We start from the raw sequence: 12,299 nt of genomic DNA, 5'->3' as shown, positions 1-12,299 counted from the left end.
CCCCCGTTCATGCTCTGTCTCTGTCTCAAAAATAAATAAACGTTTGGGGCGCCTGGGTGGCGCAGTCGGTTAAGTGTCCGACTTCAGCCAGGTCACGATCTCGCGGTCCGTGAGTTCGAGCCCCGCGTCAGGCTCTGGGCCGATGGCTCGGAGCCTGGAGCCTGTTTCCGATTCTGTGTCTCCCTCTCTCTCTGCCCCTCCCCCGTTCATGCTCTGTCTCTCTCTGTCCCAAAAATAAATAAAAAAGAAAAAAAAAATAATGAATAAAAATAAACGTTAAAAAAAAATTAAAAAAAAATTTTTTTTTTTAAAGTATTTTATAATTAGCTTTGCCTTCAAGGGGGTATCAGTCCTGCCCCCCCAACCATCATGATAAAGGTTTATGGTATTTAAATATAGTACATATCTGTTATTGAGAAAAAGAACGAACCATTGGCAAGATCATGGAAGAGTGAGTTCCTGTGTTAATACGATGCTGAAAATAATAGATCCCATTGTGACCCAACTCTCCCTACACTCCAGTCTATTAAATTTTAAGGGAGAAATCTGAGACTTTGAGAGGCTAACTTCTCAAGTTCAAAGTGAATTTCCAGGCAATGAACCTCCCATTGAGACACATATTTGTAACTGTGCTTTCTGAGAACAAACCGAGTTCTTTGGCCACCTACAACCTCCCGAGCAGGATGGAAACGGAGAGCAAGCCAGATCCCCAAGGTAGGCTACTGTGGGTGGCCTTGAACTGTGGATGTTGTGCAGTTGTGGTGTCGAATAGTTCCTTGGTTGGTTCACCAATGAGTTTCATTTGCAATATGTTAACGCCCAGTAAGAAGCTTCATAAGGTACAAAGTGCTATACATCATTTATTCTGATTGTTAAATCTATATAGAGGGTAAGAGGGTATTCATTTTATTCTCTACAATTTTTTTTTTGTATTTAGACATTTTACAATTTAAAACATTGAAAAAAATTTGTTCTGACAATATTTTTAGGGACCCTACTAGGAGGCTGGCTGTGGGCGTACAGTCCCTGACCGTCAAAGGCTTACAGGTTAGTGAAGAGAAAAACCCAGTTGCCTAGAAGGCAACTGCTCTCCCTTCTTTGGCATCCTTTGAGGTTTGGTTTACATTATCCTGCCCTCACTCCCACCTCCCTGTCTCCTTACCGCCTCCCACCCCACCCCCCTCCCCGCGGCCAAGCTGCCCCGAGTGCTGCTTCGGTCATTCAGCACCTTGTATTGAAACTGTCGTTGAGTCTCCAATGTGCACAAAGTAGTGGGGGAAAAAACGGGACTCCAAGATCTAGGACCTGTGTGACCGGGGGCCAGTTATTCGACTTCTCTGAGCTGGTCTCCTCTAAGTCAAATGGGTGGTTTGGGAATTTCAGTGAGATAATGTATGCAAAAGAGCCTGGCACCGTGAGTCAGTATCACCTTCCTTCAGCGCCGGGCTTGTCGTGGTTGGCGTCCGAGGGGCGGACGGAAGATCCCCGTCCCCGAACAGCCATCACCTCCGAGACCCCCTCCGCCCACGGCGCGCGGTTCCCGCGGCCGCACTCACTTCGGCGCGTGGGGGCAGGAAGACCCCGCTCCGCGGGTCTCACGCCCGGCAGCAACCCCGTGGGAGAATCGCTCCCAGGGGAGGCTGCTCGGGCAGCACGGGGTGTGTCTACGGGAAGAGCAGCCCGAGGATAAAAGGGAAGTGTCGGCTCCAGGCGCTGGGAGCGACAACCACACCGCACGCGGTCTCCGCCGTGGCCCCGAGGGCTCGACCCGAGGGAGGGAGAGCGGGAGGAGACGCGACCCGCCCAGGGGGCTGGCGCCCCACGGGCCGCGCGGTCACGGCCCGGGTCTCCCGCGCCGGGCCGGGGGGCCCTAAACTGCGTCTCCCAGGGGGCTCCGGGGGTACGCAAAGCCAATCGGAGGGTGGGTGGGCGGGCTCACGGGGCCTACGTCTCCCAGGGGGCTCTGGGGCACGGCGCCGTGGTCGGGATTGGCGGCCTCCGCAGCCTATACCTGCGTCTGCCCGTAGCGGCCCGCGCCTAGCGCCAAGGAGGCGCGGCGGTCGCCGCTGGTATCCCTGCGCGACGCCGAGAAGTGGCAGTGGTCGCGGTCCACGGTGGCCCGAGGTTGGCGGACGTGGGTGCGCGGGGGCTGCGCCGCGGCCTTTGCTTCCCCCAGCCCTCCACTCTGTAAGAGCCTGTAGACCTCGTTCACTCGTGTTTACGGCAAGTATTTACCGAGTGCCCACTGCCGAGGACGGGCAGGTCGTGGGGCACCCTTGCCCCGGGCCCTTGTCTCCTGGCTTCCAGAGAGGGGAGAAAACCGTCGTTTTCTGGTCCTGATGGGAGCATTGAAAGAAATGGGTCCCTCAGCCCGTCGCCAGCACTGCCGTTCTGTTGGTTTTCAAACAGCAAGACCCCTAGGGTAGAGATTCTTAAACCCTTCTATATCATTCATTTTGAAAAATGTAGGGAAGTGCTGTGAGCCATAGAGATAATGGTTTTGTTCAGGAAAACACCAGCACCTGCAGTTTCGTGTGTCATTTCAGGGGGTTCATGGAGTTCCTGAAGTCCACCTGGGGGAACCTAGTAGGGACCTCTAGCCACAGATGCTCACGTCAGTCAAAGCGCCCGTACTTTTTCATTGTCTTACATATTTCACCTTCAAGAAAGATCTTTGGTCCGTGTATACTGCAGGAGAATCGAGGGAGGAACACTCCACTAGGTGTATCTGTATTTCTAGTTCCAACATTCTATTTGTTTAAGTCCTTCCCATCAAGGCTACTTCCTAGTTTCAGGTTAAGCATAACCAGACTGTCACCTGCATGGTAGTGTTGTTACGGAAAGTGGTCCGGATCACCCAGCAGAAGAACCAAGCGGCACTGGGAGATCTTGGAAGGCAGGAGGTTTATTTTACACTGGTGGGCTCAGAGGAGATCGTTCTCCAGAGGTCTGAGTCCTGAGCTTAAGCAGCGGGGACAACTTATAGTCTGTTTGAGCACCGCAAGCGGGGTGGGAAAAAAACCCCAGAACAGGAGTCTTGTGGCAGGGACTGGAATTCCCCTATCAGTCCTGTTGGCCGTCTTATAACAGATTTCCCCCTATCATTCCCCCCTTTGATGCCCCTTTAAACGGATATAGGCCGTATTAGAGGGCATCATCTTTATTTATTTCGGGTTGGTCCTTTCTCTCAGTTCCCTGACTTTGGTTGTGACGGTTCCTGACTGGTTTATAAAGTAACAGCATTTTTCTCTGAGGAAGATGCAGGTGCCCTTTTCTTGGCAGTGAGGAGGTCAAGTGCCCGTCTGTTCTGGAGGGCAACTCCTGCCAGGGAACTTATTTGGCTCTGTAGGGACACTAGGGAGTTGGCCACTCGTTAGTCCCACACAAGAGCCTATGTCCCTATCCCCGTGGCTATCACTGCCCCTAGGAGGCCGGGTAGTAACACTGCTCGTTTAGCCCAAGCCTTAAGACTGAAGGGTAATCTAAGCACCAACTTTTATCTTGAGAATCTTTTAATCTCTTTTTCCTGAAGCTTGAGGCATATACTTTAGTGCAAACACTTCCCCCAAATGGCACTGGCAACCTTACTCGAAGGGAAACCAGCAGACTGAAAGAGGTTACACCACATTTAAGCTTTTAAACCCCCCAGATTCTTCCACAGTGGGGCCCAGATTAGAGGCAATCAAAACCAACAAAACATCCTATCCATAAGAGGAAGGTGATTGCGGACAGGAACCTCTCACTGTTTCCCCAGCTTTCTGGGGCAGCCTCTGCCAATCTGATGGCAAGGAGTAAGAACAGTCTATTTATTTTATAGGACTGGTGAGTCCTCAAGCTTCTGCCCTGCATAGACCAGCCAGCTTCCAGGGTGTGGCTGGAGCAGGGCTGAAGATCGGACTTGGGTCATTCTTCCAAGTCTGAGGCTCCTCGGGATTGGTCCTCTCGACTCCGGAGTGGTGGGCCCGTGGAGTGATACCTGTGACCCTGAGGGCAGTGGGGGTGGCCAGAATAACAGTATGAGGCCCAGTCCCCTGTGGTTTGAGAGGATCTTTTTTCCAGTCTTTGACCTAGAGGGAGTCCCTCGGTGAGAAGTGATGTACAGGGGATCCTAAAGAGATTGGTGCTTTCTCGAGGGTATCGTTGAAACTCATTTAGGGTGGCCCCTAATGCTTGAAGTTGTTTTCTTATTTCCTTTCTGGGAGGCTCCCTAACATGGAGGGGGCCTTCCATATATTAGTTCAAAAGGGGAGAAACCTTGAGTTCCTGGTGTGCAATGGACATGCAGGAGGGCCAGGGGCAACAGGTCCGGCCATGGGAGGTCTGTTTCCTGGCAGAACTTGGCTAAGGTTCCCTTGAGGGTGAGATTCATTCGCCCTACTTTCCCTGAGCTTTGAGGCCGGTAAGCATTGTAAAGCTTTGAGGGAGCTGGTTAAAATTTGTATAATGTCCACAGGTCCATTTTCACCGTGGATTGTGGCCGGCAGGCTGAACCGGGGGACAATTTCTTCTTTGAACTCCTGGTGGGGGTTGCGGCGCGGATAAGGGAGGGAGCTGTGTCTACCTCCTTATTAGCTGCCACCTTGGCTCCTTTGCTAGACGATTTCCTCGGGCTGTAGGGTCGTCTCCCTTCTGGTGTCCTTTGCAGTGTAGAACTGTAACTTCTTTTGGAAGCCAGACGGCCTCGAGGAGCTTTAGTATTTCCTCTTTGTTTTTGATCGCCTTCTCCGCCGTGGTGAGGAGGCCCCTGTCTTTGTAGATTGCCCCATGTATGTGTACAGTAGCAAAGGTGTACAGGGAGTCAGTTGACTCGCTTGTCCTTGCTAATGGTGAGAGCTTGGATTAAGGCATGTCACTGCATACCCTGCCTTTCGAACGCCCTCTGTGATGAAACTGCCACCGTCCTTGAACAAGGTGAGGTCTGGGTTCTCTAGGGCCTGGTCACGCAGATACGGGCGGCTTGCGAAAACTTTCTTGGTCACCTCAGAGCAGTCACGATCTGGTTTCTCTTTCTCGGAAGGTAGGAAAGTTGTGCGGTTCAGCGTCCACACTGTTTTAAGAGTGACCCGTGGATTCTTGCAGAGGAGCCCCTCCTATTGTGCTAGCTGGGAGTTGGAGAGGTGTGAGAGATGTGACAGCATGGGGAACCTTAGTTCTTGTCCCAGGGTGAGTTTCTCTGCCTCCTTAATGAGCAGAACTGTGGCCGCTTGTGCCCTAAGGCATAGTGGCCATCCGCTGCCACTGGGTCCATCCTCTTCGACAGGGCCAACAGTCTGTGTGAGAACCCTGAGGATGACCTTTTCCTTCTCATGCACAAAGAGAATAAAGGCTTTTCTATATTCGGCAGGCCAAGGGCTGGTTCCTGCCCCAAGGCGGCCTTTATCTCTAGGAAGACAGCTTTGGCCTCCTCTGCCAGACAGGGGATTCTCGATCTGGCCCTAACAGGAGATTATAGAGAGATCTTGCTATTACTGAGAATCTGGGAATCTGGATTCGGCAGAATCCCGCAGCCCCCAGGAATTCTTGTAGCCCCCTCTTAGTTTGTGTCTGGGGTAGGGAAGTGATGACCTTCTTTTTCTCCAGCTCTAGAGCTCTCTTTCCATGATACCTGATGCCCTGAGTTTGACAGAAGTTGGAGGAGGGCCCTGTGCCCTCTGTACACTTCTCTTGGGTATTGCTGGCAAGGAGGAGCCCATCCACCTACTGGAGAAGGGTGCAGTGTGTGGCCTCCCTTTGAAAGCCAGCGAGGTCTCTGGCCAGTGCCTCCCCAAAGAGGGCAGGCGAGTTTTTTAAACCCTTGTGGGAGGCACCTCCAAGTCATTTGCATCTGACGCCCTGTGTCTGCTTCGGTCCGCTTGAAGGCAAACAAGCGTTGGCTTGGGGGGGGGGGGGGCAGGCGGAGGCAGAAGAAGACCTCCTTTAAGTCTAAGCAGGTAAACCATCTGGCAGAGCCTGGAATCTGGCTGAAGAGGGTGTATGGGTTTGGGACCACTGCGTGCAAGGAGACGGTCACTTCTTGAACTGGGTGGATACCCTCCTCCCAGCTTCTTGACTGGCAAAAGTGGGGTGTTCCAGGTTGATTGGCATTCAGCCAGCATGCCTGCTTCTTTGAGTCTTGTCAGGTGTTCTTGGATGCCTGCCCTTGCCTCTTGTGGGAGGGGGTATTGCCGCTGTCTCTGCGGTCGAGCCCCTGGGATTAATTCTACAATGACAGGGGCCGGTGGTGGGCAAGTCGTGGGGGGGGGGGGGGGCGGGGGTTGTCCCAGGCCCATACAGTGGGGAGGGCAGTCCTGAATTCAGGGGGGCTGCTCGGTTGGGCCTGGGCACAGGAGAACCTCCATTTTTTAATTCAGTTGGAGGCTGGTGCGTCTTTTGGCCCAAAGGTTATTTGGGCCCCCAGCTTTGAGAGTATATCCTGGCCGAGGAGAGGGATAGGGCACTCAGGTAGGTAGAGGAACTCGTGCCGTACCGTGTGGCCCCCGAGTTTACATAAAAGTCATAGTTTGGCCCCCTACTTTTATTTTGGCTGTGGGCTCATGGGGGCCGAGAAGAAGTGAGCCTGGTCCCCCTCAGTCTGAATCTCTTCCTGCCAGGCCTATGAAGTCTTTTTTGCAGGGTTCTTGTGCATATCGGTTGGGTTTCAAGGGCCTTTACCTGGTTGGGACATTTATTCTTTTAATGTTCTTTTTCTTTGCAGTGGGCACATTGATCCCTTGCTAAGGAGGTTTTGGGCTTCCCCCTTTTGGCAGCTGGACCTTCCCTGTCCTTTTGTTGTGGCTCTCTTGTGCCTCGAGGTCAAATGGTGTAAGCCTCGAGTAGGCTCTCACAATAATCCCCAGGGGATTCCCCTTGGGCTGGGCAGACTCACAGGCTTCTTAGCCCTTGCTCGGATCCCCCGGAGGAGAGCCTCTTGGTACCGGTGGCTGTGGACCGGCACCTGGAGAGTGCTGTGCCTGGCCGAGGGCGCAATCTGGCCACTGGTCCAAGGGAGAGAAGATCTGCTGGGTCCAGAGGTGGTGGGGAGACCGAAGGCGGCGGAGTATCGGGAACCGGGAGGTTCATATGGTGGGGGCAAGATTGGTTCTTCCTCTGGATCGCCAGTGAGACCTTGTGGAGGTTGGGACTTCTGTTGACCTTCCTTGAGCTACTTTGTCGAGGTGACGAAGACCCTAGCCTGTCCCTGTTTGTTGCAGGTAGATCACACGCAAGGGGGAAGGGTTTGGGCAGTCTCTAACGAGGAGTCGATATATGGGAGCTGATCAGGGTAACCTGGGTCTCTGGCGACAACATGCCAGATGTGGCGGACCGTTGGGACATCTAAGGTTCCCTCTGAGGGCCATCCTACACCAACTCACGTGAGGTCCTTAACTTGCCGGTGGTTATATTAATTCCATAGTCTCCTGAAAACACCTTTTTTTCTCTGTCCCGACCCCATAATGTTCCCGTGAGACAGAGGTGTAAGGGTGCCCCCTCTAATGAGGAGACCAGTCAGATGCCTGTCTGGCCGTGTCCCGAAGGAACTTGGATGACACTTAGCTGTAGCAGTCTCAGCTTTGTGACTTACGATCGGAAACTATTCCGATGCCGGCACACACTGTGTGCTGTTCACCATGGAATTGCAGATGGGTCCACTCAGACTCCGTGGGCTTTTGGGGACCTTACGGGTGCCCGCCCGTGGAGCCACAGAATCGAACTCAGCAGGCAAGCCAGACCGAGTCGCACATTCACACTCACGTACACACCAGAGGTTGCTACATTCCCTCCCACAGAATGTCTCCCTGTGAGACCACTGAGGTCTCCGGGGAATGATCAGGTTCCCCTTCCACCACTATGGGTGGGCTGGACAGGACAGAATTGGGTCCCAGGCCTTCTGGTATTCGACCTTGGGTCCAGGGCCTCACCTGCTAAGTCTCCTCGAGTCCGGCAGGAATGGCAGAGCAGGCTGGCCCGAGGCTACCGAGCGGGAGACTGCCGAAATCCAGTGAGGGTGCGCCTTCTCCCTTGCGGCTCCTCGTTCGTCACCGCCTCTCCATTTTCCCAAACCGGTGGCAACAGTGGGCCAGCGCGGTTGGGTTTCCCCGTCGGGGAACTAAATGTTACATAACCTGGTCTGGATCACCAGCGGAAGAACCACGCGGCACTTGGAGATCTTGGAAGGCGGGAGGTTTATTTTACACCGGCAGGCTCAGAGGAGATCATTCTCCCGAGCATCAGCAGCGGGGACAATTTATAGTCTGTTGGAGCGGGGCAAGCGGGGTGGGAAGAAGAACCCAGAAGGAGAGTCTTCGGGCAAGGTCTGGAATTCCCCTGTGAGTCCTGTCGGCCGTCTAGTGACAGATTTTCCCCTATCAGTATGAGGGGCACCTTCTTACTCAAATCCTTGTCAACCTTGTGGAACATTCCCTTGCCTGCCACACTTGGCAATTAGTTAGAAGCCATAAACAACTTAACGCCTATCACCAGACCACTGGCCGAGTAAATTTCGGTGAATCTGTTCCATGGACTGCGCTGCATCTGTTGGAAATGTGCCGTGGTTTTCCACGTGCTGACGTGCAGAGATGGTCACTACAGAACTTGAATAAAAGCGTGTTTATGGTACAATATGGCACTATAATCCCACGTTTGTAAAAAGTGTGAAAAGTAGTTTCAAAATTCCAGTATCTGAAGGGAGACAAGAAATACCACGGCACCTGTAGAAAGTAGATTTAGAGACAGGGGCTGTGGTTTTCACTCTGTGCTCCGTACATTTTTGTGGTTTTCAATGAACATTTAAACTTTTTGTGACGCTTGAAACATAGTCCGTAAATATATTCAACATGGGGCTTGAACTCATGACCCTGAGATTGAGAGTTGCATGCTCTTAGGACTGGGCCAGCCAGGTGCCCCTGCTCATTATTCTTTATAACAAAAACTTAAATAAAACCTCATTAACTGGAACGCTTTTTTTTCATTGCAGTGCAGAGGAGTAGGAAAAGGATTTTGAAAATGCAGACTGTGCCCACAGAGAAACACATATGTGAGATTTTCAAATAATATGTGAGGTTTGCCAATACTGGAGAAACAGAACAGACCTGCCTCTGAAGTTAAACACACAGCACAGACCTACCTCTAAACTTAAACACGCATACACGCACCTACATGCTGCAGGCATCAAGTTGACGCAGATGCAGACTTACGGCCTCAAGCCTTGACTCCCTTGATGTCACACAACAGAAGCCACAATTTAAAAAAATTTGAGCTGAAATGACGGTAAGGCCACTTGCCCAGGAAGGTCTTAGTATTTGCACAAGAGCCTTCACACAGGGCGTGACCTAGCTGTGCATCCCCAAGCTCACGTGGCACTTCTGCTTCCTGGAGGGGGTGCCCTCGCACGTGGTCTCTGGGGCTGGCGGTAGAAGCACAGTGGACACTCCCCTCCCACCCCCCACCCCAGGACCATCTGCAGAAGACAGCAGTTAGAAACAGTTCTTAATGCTGCAGGCAGTAGTTAGGAGAAAACAACCTTGTAAGTCAAAGCTAAAATCAGACATCAAAGACCACACAGAACATTTTCCAAGATTGATCTAGTGGTGGCAGGAGGGTATCAAAACACCAAAAATCATAGCTTTGGAACTGCCATGGGCGACACTTAACGTTGAAGCTAACGTATATTAGCACTAAATTTATGCGTGATGTAAGAATCCTGTGAGTGCCTCATATGCCTTCATAGCACAGGCTCCAGGGCCAGACTGCCTCAGTGAGAATACAGTGCCTACCGTTAACCAGTTGTGTGGCCCTGGCTGAGTGATGTACCTACCCACTTATTCAGCCTTGAAAAAGAAGGAAATTCTGATACATGCTATAGCATGGATAAATCTAGAAAGCATTATGCTAAATGAAGTAAGCCAGACACAAAAGAGCAAACGTATGATTGTACCTATATGATGTACCTAGAATATTCAAGTTCGTAGAGACAGAAAGTAGAGTAGTCATGATCAGGGCCTGGGAGGGGAGGGGAGTAGAGGGTTATTTAGTGCTTAGACTTTCCGTCCAGGATGATGAAAAAGTTCTGGAGATGAGTGCTGGTGATGGTTGTACAATAATGTGAACGTACTTCATGCCACTGAATTGTACACTTAACAGTAGTTAAAATGGTAAATTTTAGGTTGCGTTCTACCACCCCAAAAGCCTAAAAAATGCGCATACCCGTTGATTCAGTTATTCTATGTCTAGGACTATCCTAAAGAAATTACTGGATGTATGCAAAGTCGCACTACAAGATGTCCCTCACAGAATTGTTCATGAAACCAAGAATTGAAAACAACCTAAATGTCTACCAGTAGAAGAGATAGTAAGTACAAGTGTCGTATGCCCATCCTGTGGCATACCGTGCATCTGATAAGAGTACGCAAGGCCTGTGCATCTTGATCCACGCGCACTGTTATTTTAAAAAACTGGGAAAATGTGTATCGCATCATACGTACACATAACAAGTACATATACATGCGTAAACACGTCAGGAAATGGGTAGGATGTACAGCCAGCTGTTACCTATAAAAAGGAGAAAAAGTGACATGAGGGGGTGATGGAAAAGTTTCCCCATTTTCTTTGTATACATCTATATTCTTTGAATCTTGTACAGTGACTGTTTATTTATGTACTACTGTGGTTCTGGTTATGTATTGTTGCATAACCAACACCCCAGAAGTTAGTGGTGTAAAAACAGCCTTTCTCCTCTCACAATTTTGTGGTCAGGGTTTTGAGCAGGGCACAACAGGGACAACTCATGTCTGCTCCATGACTGGAGCTTCAGCTGGGGTGGCTCCCATGTCCAGAGATTGCTGGAAAGGAATGGGATACTTGACTGGGGTTATGTGTCTGTGGCTTCGGTACTGGCTGTCCGCTGGTGACTCCTTGGTGCTTGCCCCCCTTGTGTCTGCTGGGACTGGAATATCCAAGTGACTTCTTCACCTGCGTGTGGCGTGCCTGCGCTGGGCTGTCTGGAACAGGTAGATTGCTGCACGTCCGTCTCTGTCCGTGTGCATAGCTTGGGCTTCCTCATGGCGTGGCGGTCTCAAGGTAATCAGCCTTCTTAAATGGCGGCTGGTGTTCTCAGAGGTGGCATTCCAGGAAGCCCCAGGTGGTGGCTTCAAGACTTCTTAGATAGGCCCAGAAGGTCATGTCCACTTCATTCTGTTGCCCAAGCTTGTCACCAAGGCCAGTCTAGGTACCCCTTGTCAATAAGTAATAAGGAATTTGCGGCCATTTTTAACCTACCACACTTAACGTGATGTTAAAAGACTTTCAACAGGAAATTCAACCTGACCCATGATTTATAGTGACCTTCATTAAATCAGAGCACACCCACCCCTTTCGTTTCTTTTACCAGTCACTGCAAACGGAGTCTCTTTGGAAATCTTCTACTGGGCCTGTTGCTTCCTTCCAGGTTTCTTATGCCATTCCTCAAATTAATGTCCAGGCCAGTGGTTTTCATCTCTGGCAGCACATTAGAGTCATCTGGAGAGCTTTAAAAAATCTTGATGCCCAGACCAAATACATCAGAATCTCCAGGGGCTGGCACCCAGGTGCTGTGGTCTGAAAGTTTGTGTCTTCTCAAAATTCCTGTGTTGAAATCCTAATGCCTGGTGTGATGGGATTAGATGGTGGGACCTTTGGAGTTTCTTGGGTCATGAGGGTGGATCCCTCATTAATGGGATTAAACCTCTTATAAGAGAGACCCCACAGAGCTCCCAAGCCCCCTCTACCCTGTGAGTACCAAAGGTCAGCAGTCTGCAACCCAGAAGAGGGCACTCCCCTGACCATACCGGCACCCTGATCTGCGGCTTCCAGCCTCCAGAACTATGGCAAATAAATTCTGGGGGGTGCCTGGCCGTCTCAGTCAGTGGAGCATGGAGACTCTTGATCTTGGGGTTATGAGTCTGAGCCCCATATTAGGCATCGAGATTATTTAAAATAAAATCTTTTTAAAAAAAGAAAGAAATTCCTGTTGTTTATAACCCACCCAGGCTGTAATATTTTGTTATAGCAGCCCAAATGGACTAAGACAGCGAGTCTCAGAAGTTTTTAATTTTTTTTAATGTTTATTTATTTTTGAGAGAGAGAGCACGTGCGCACAAGTGCCAGCGAGCAAGCGGGGGAGGGGCAGAGAGAGAGGGAGACACAGAATCCGAAGCAGGCTCCGGGCTCTGAGCTCTGAGCTGTCAGCACAGAGCCCGACGCGGGGCTCGAACTCACGAACTGTGAGATCATGACCTGAACCGAAGTCGGACGCTTAACTGACTGATACCCAGGCGCCCCCTCGG

At 51.0% G+C, this 12,299-nt stretch overlaps 1 long non-coding RNA gene across 1 annotated transcript; it reads left to right on the top strand.

The window, feature by feature from the left end:
• Positions 1-307: 307 nt before the first annotated feature.
• On the top strand, positions 308-11,343 carry LOC131500936 (uncharacterized). Its single transcript, XR_009256537.1, has 2 exons — positions 308-1,047; positions 10,210-11,343. It is a non-coding gene; the product is annotated as an uncharacterized LOC131500936 (long non-coding RNA).
• The last annotated feature ends 956 nt before the right edge of the window (positions 11,344-12,299 follow it).

The sequence above is a fragment of the Neofelis nebulosa genome, chromosome 18 (genome assembly GCF_028018385.1).
Source record: "Neofelis nebulosa isolate mNeoNeb1 chromosome 18, mNeoNeb1.pri, whole genome shotgun sequence".
In the NCBI taxonomy this organism is placed as follows: domain Eukaryota; kingdom Metazoa; phylum Chordata; class Mammalia; order Carnivora; family Felidae; genus Neofelis; species Neofelis nebulosa.
Note: the sequence above shows the minus strand (reverse complement) of the source record. Positions and strands in the feature narration are given on the sequence as shown.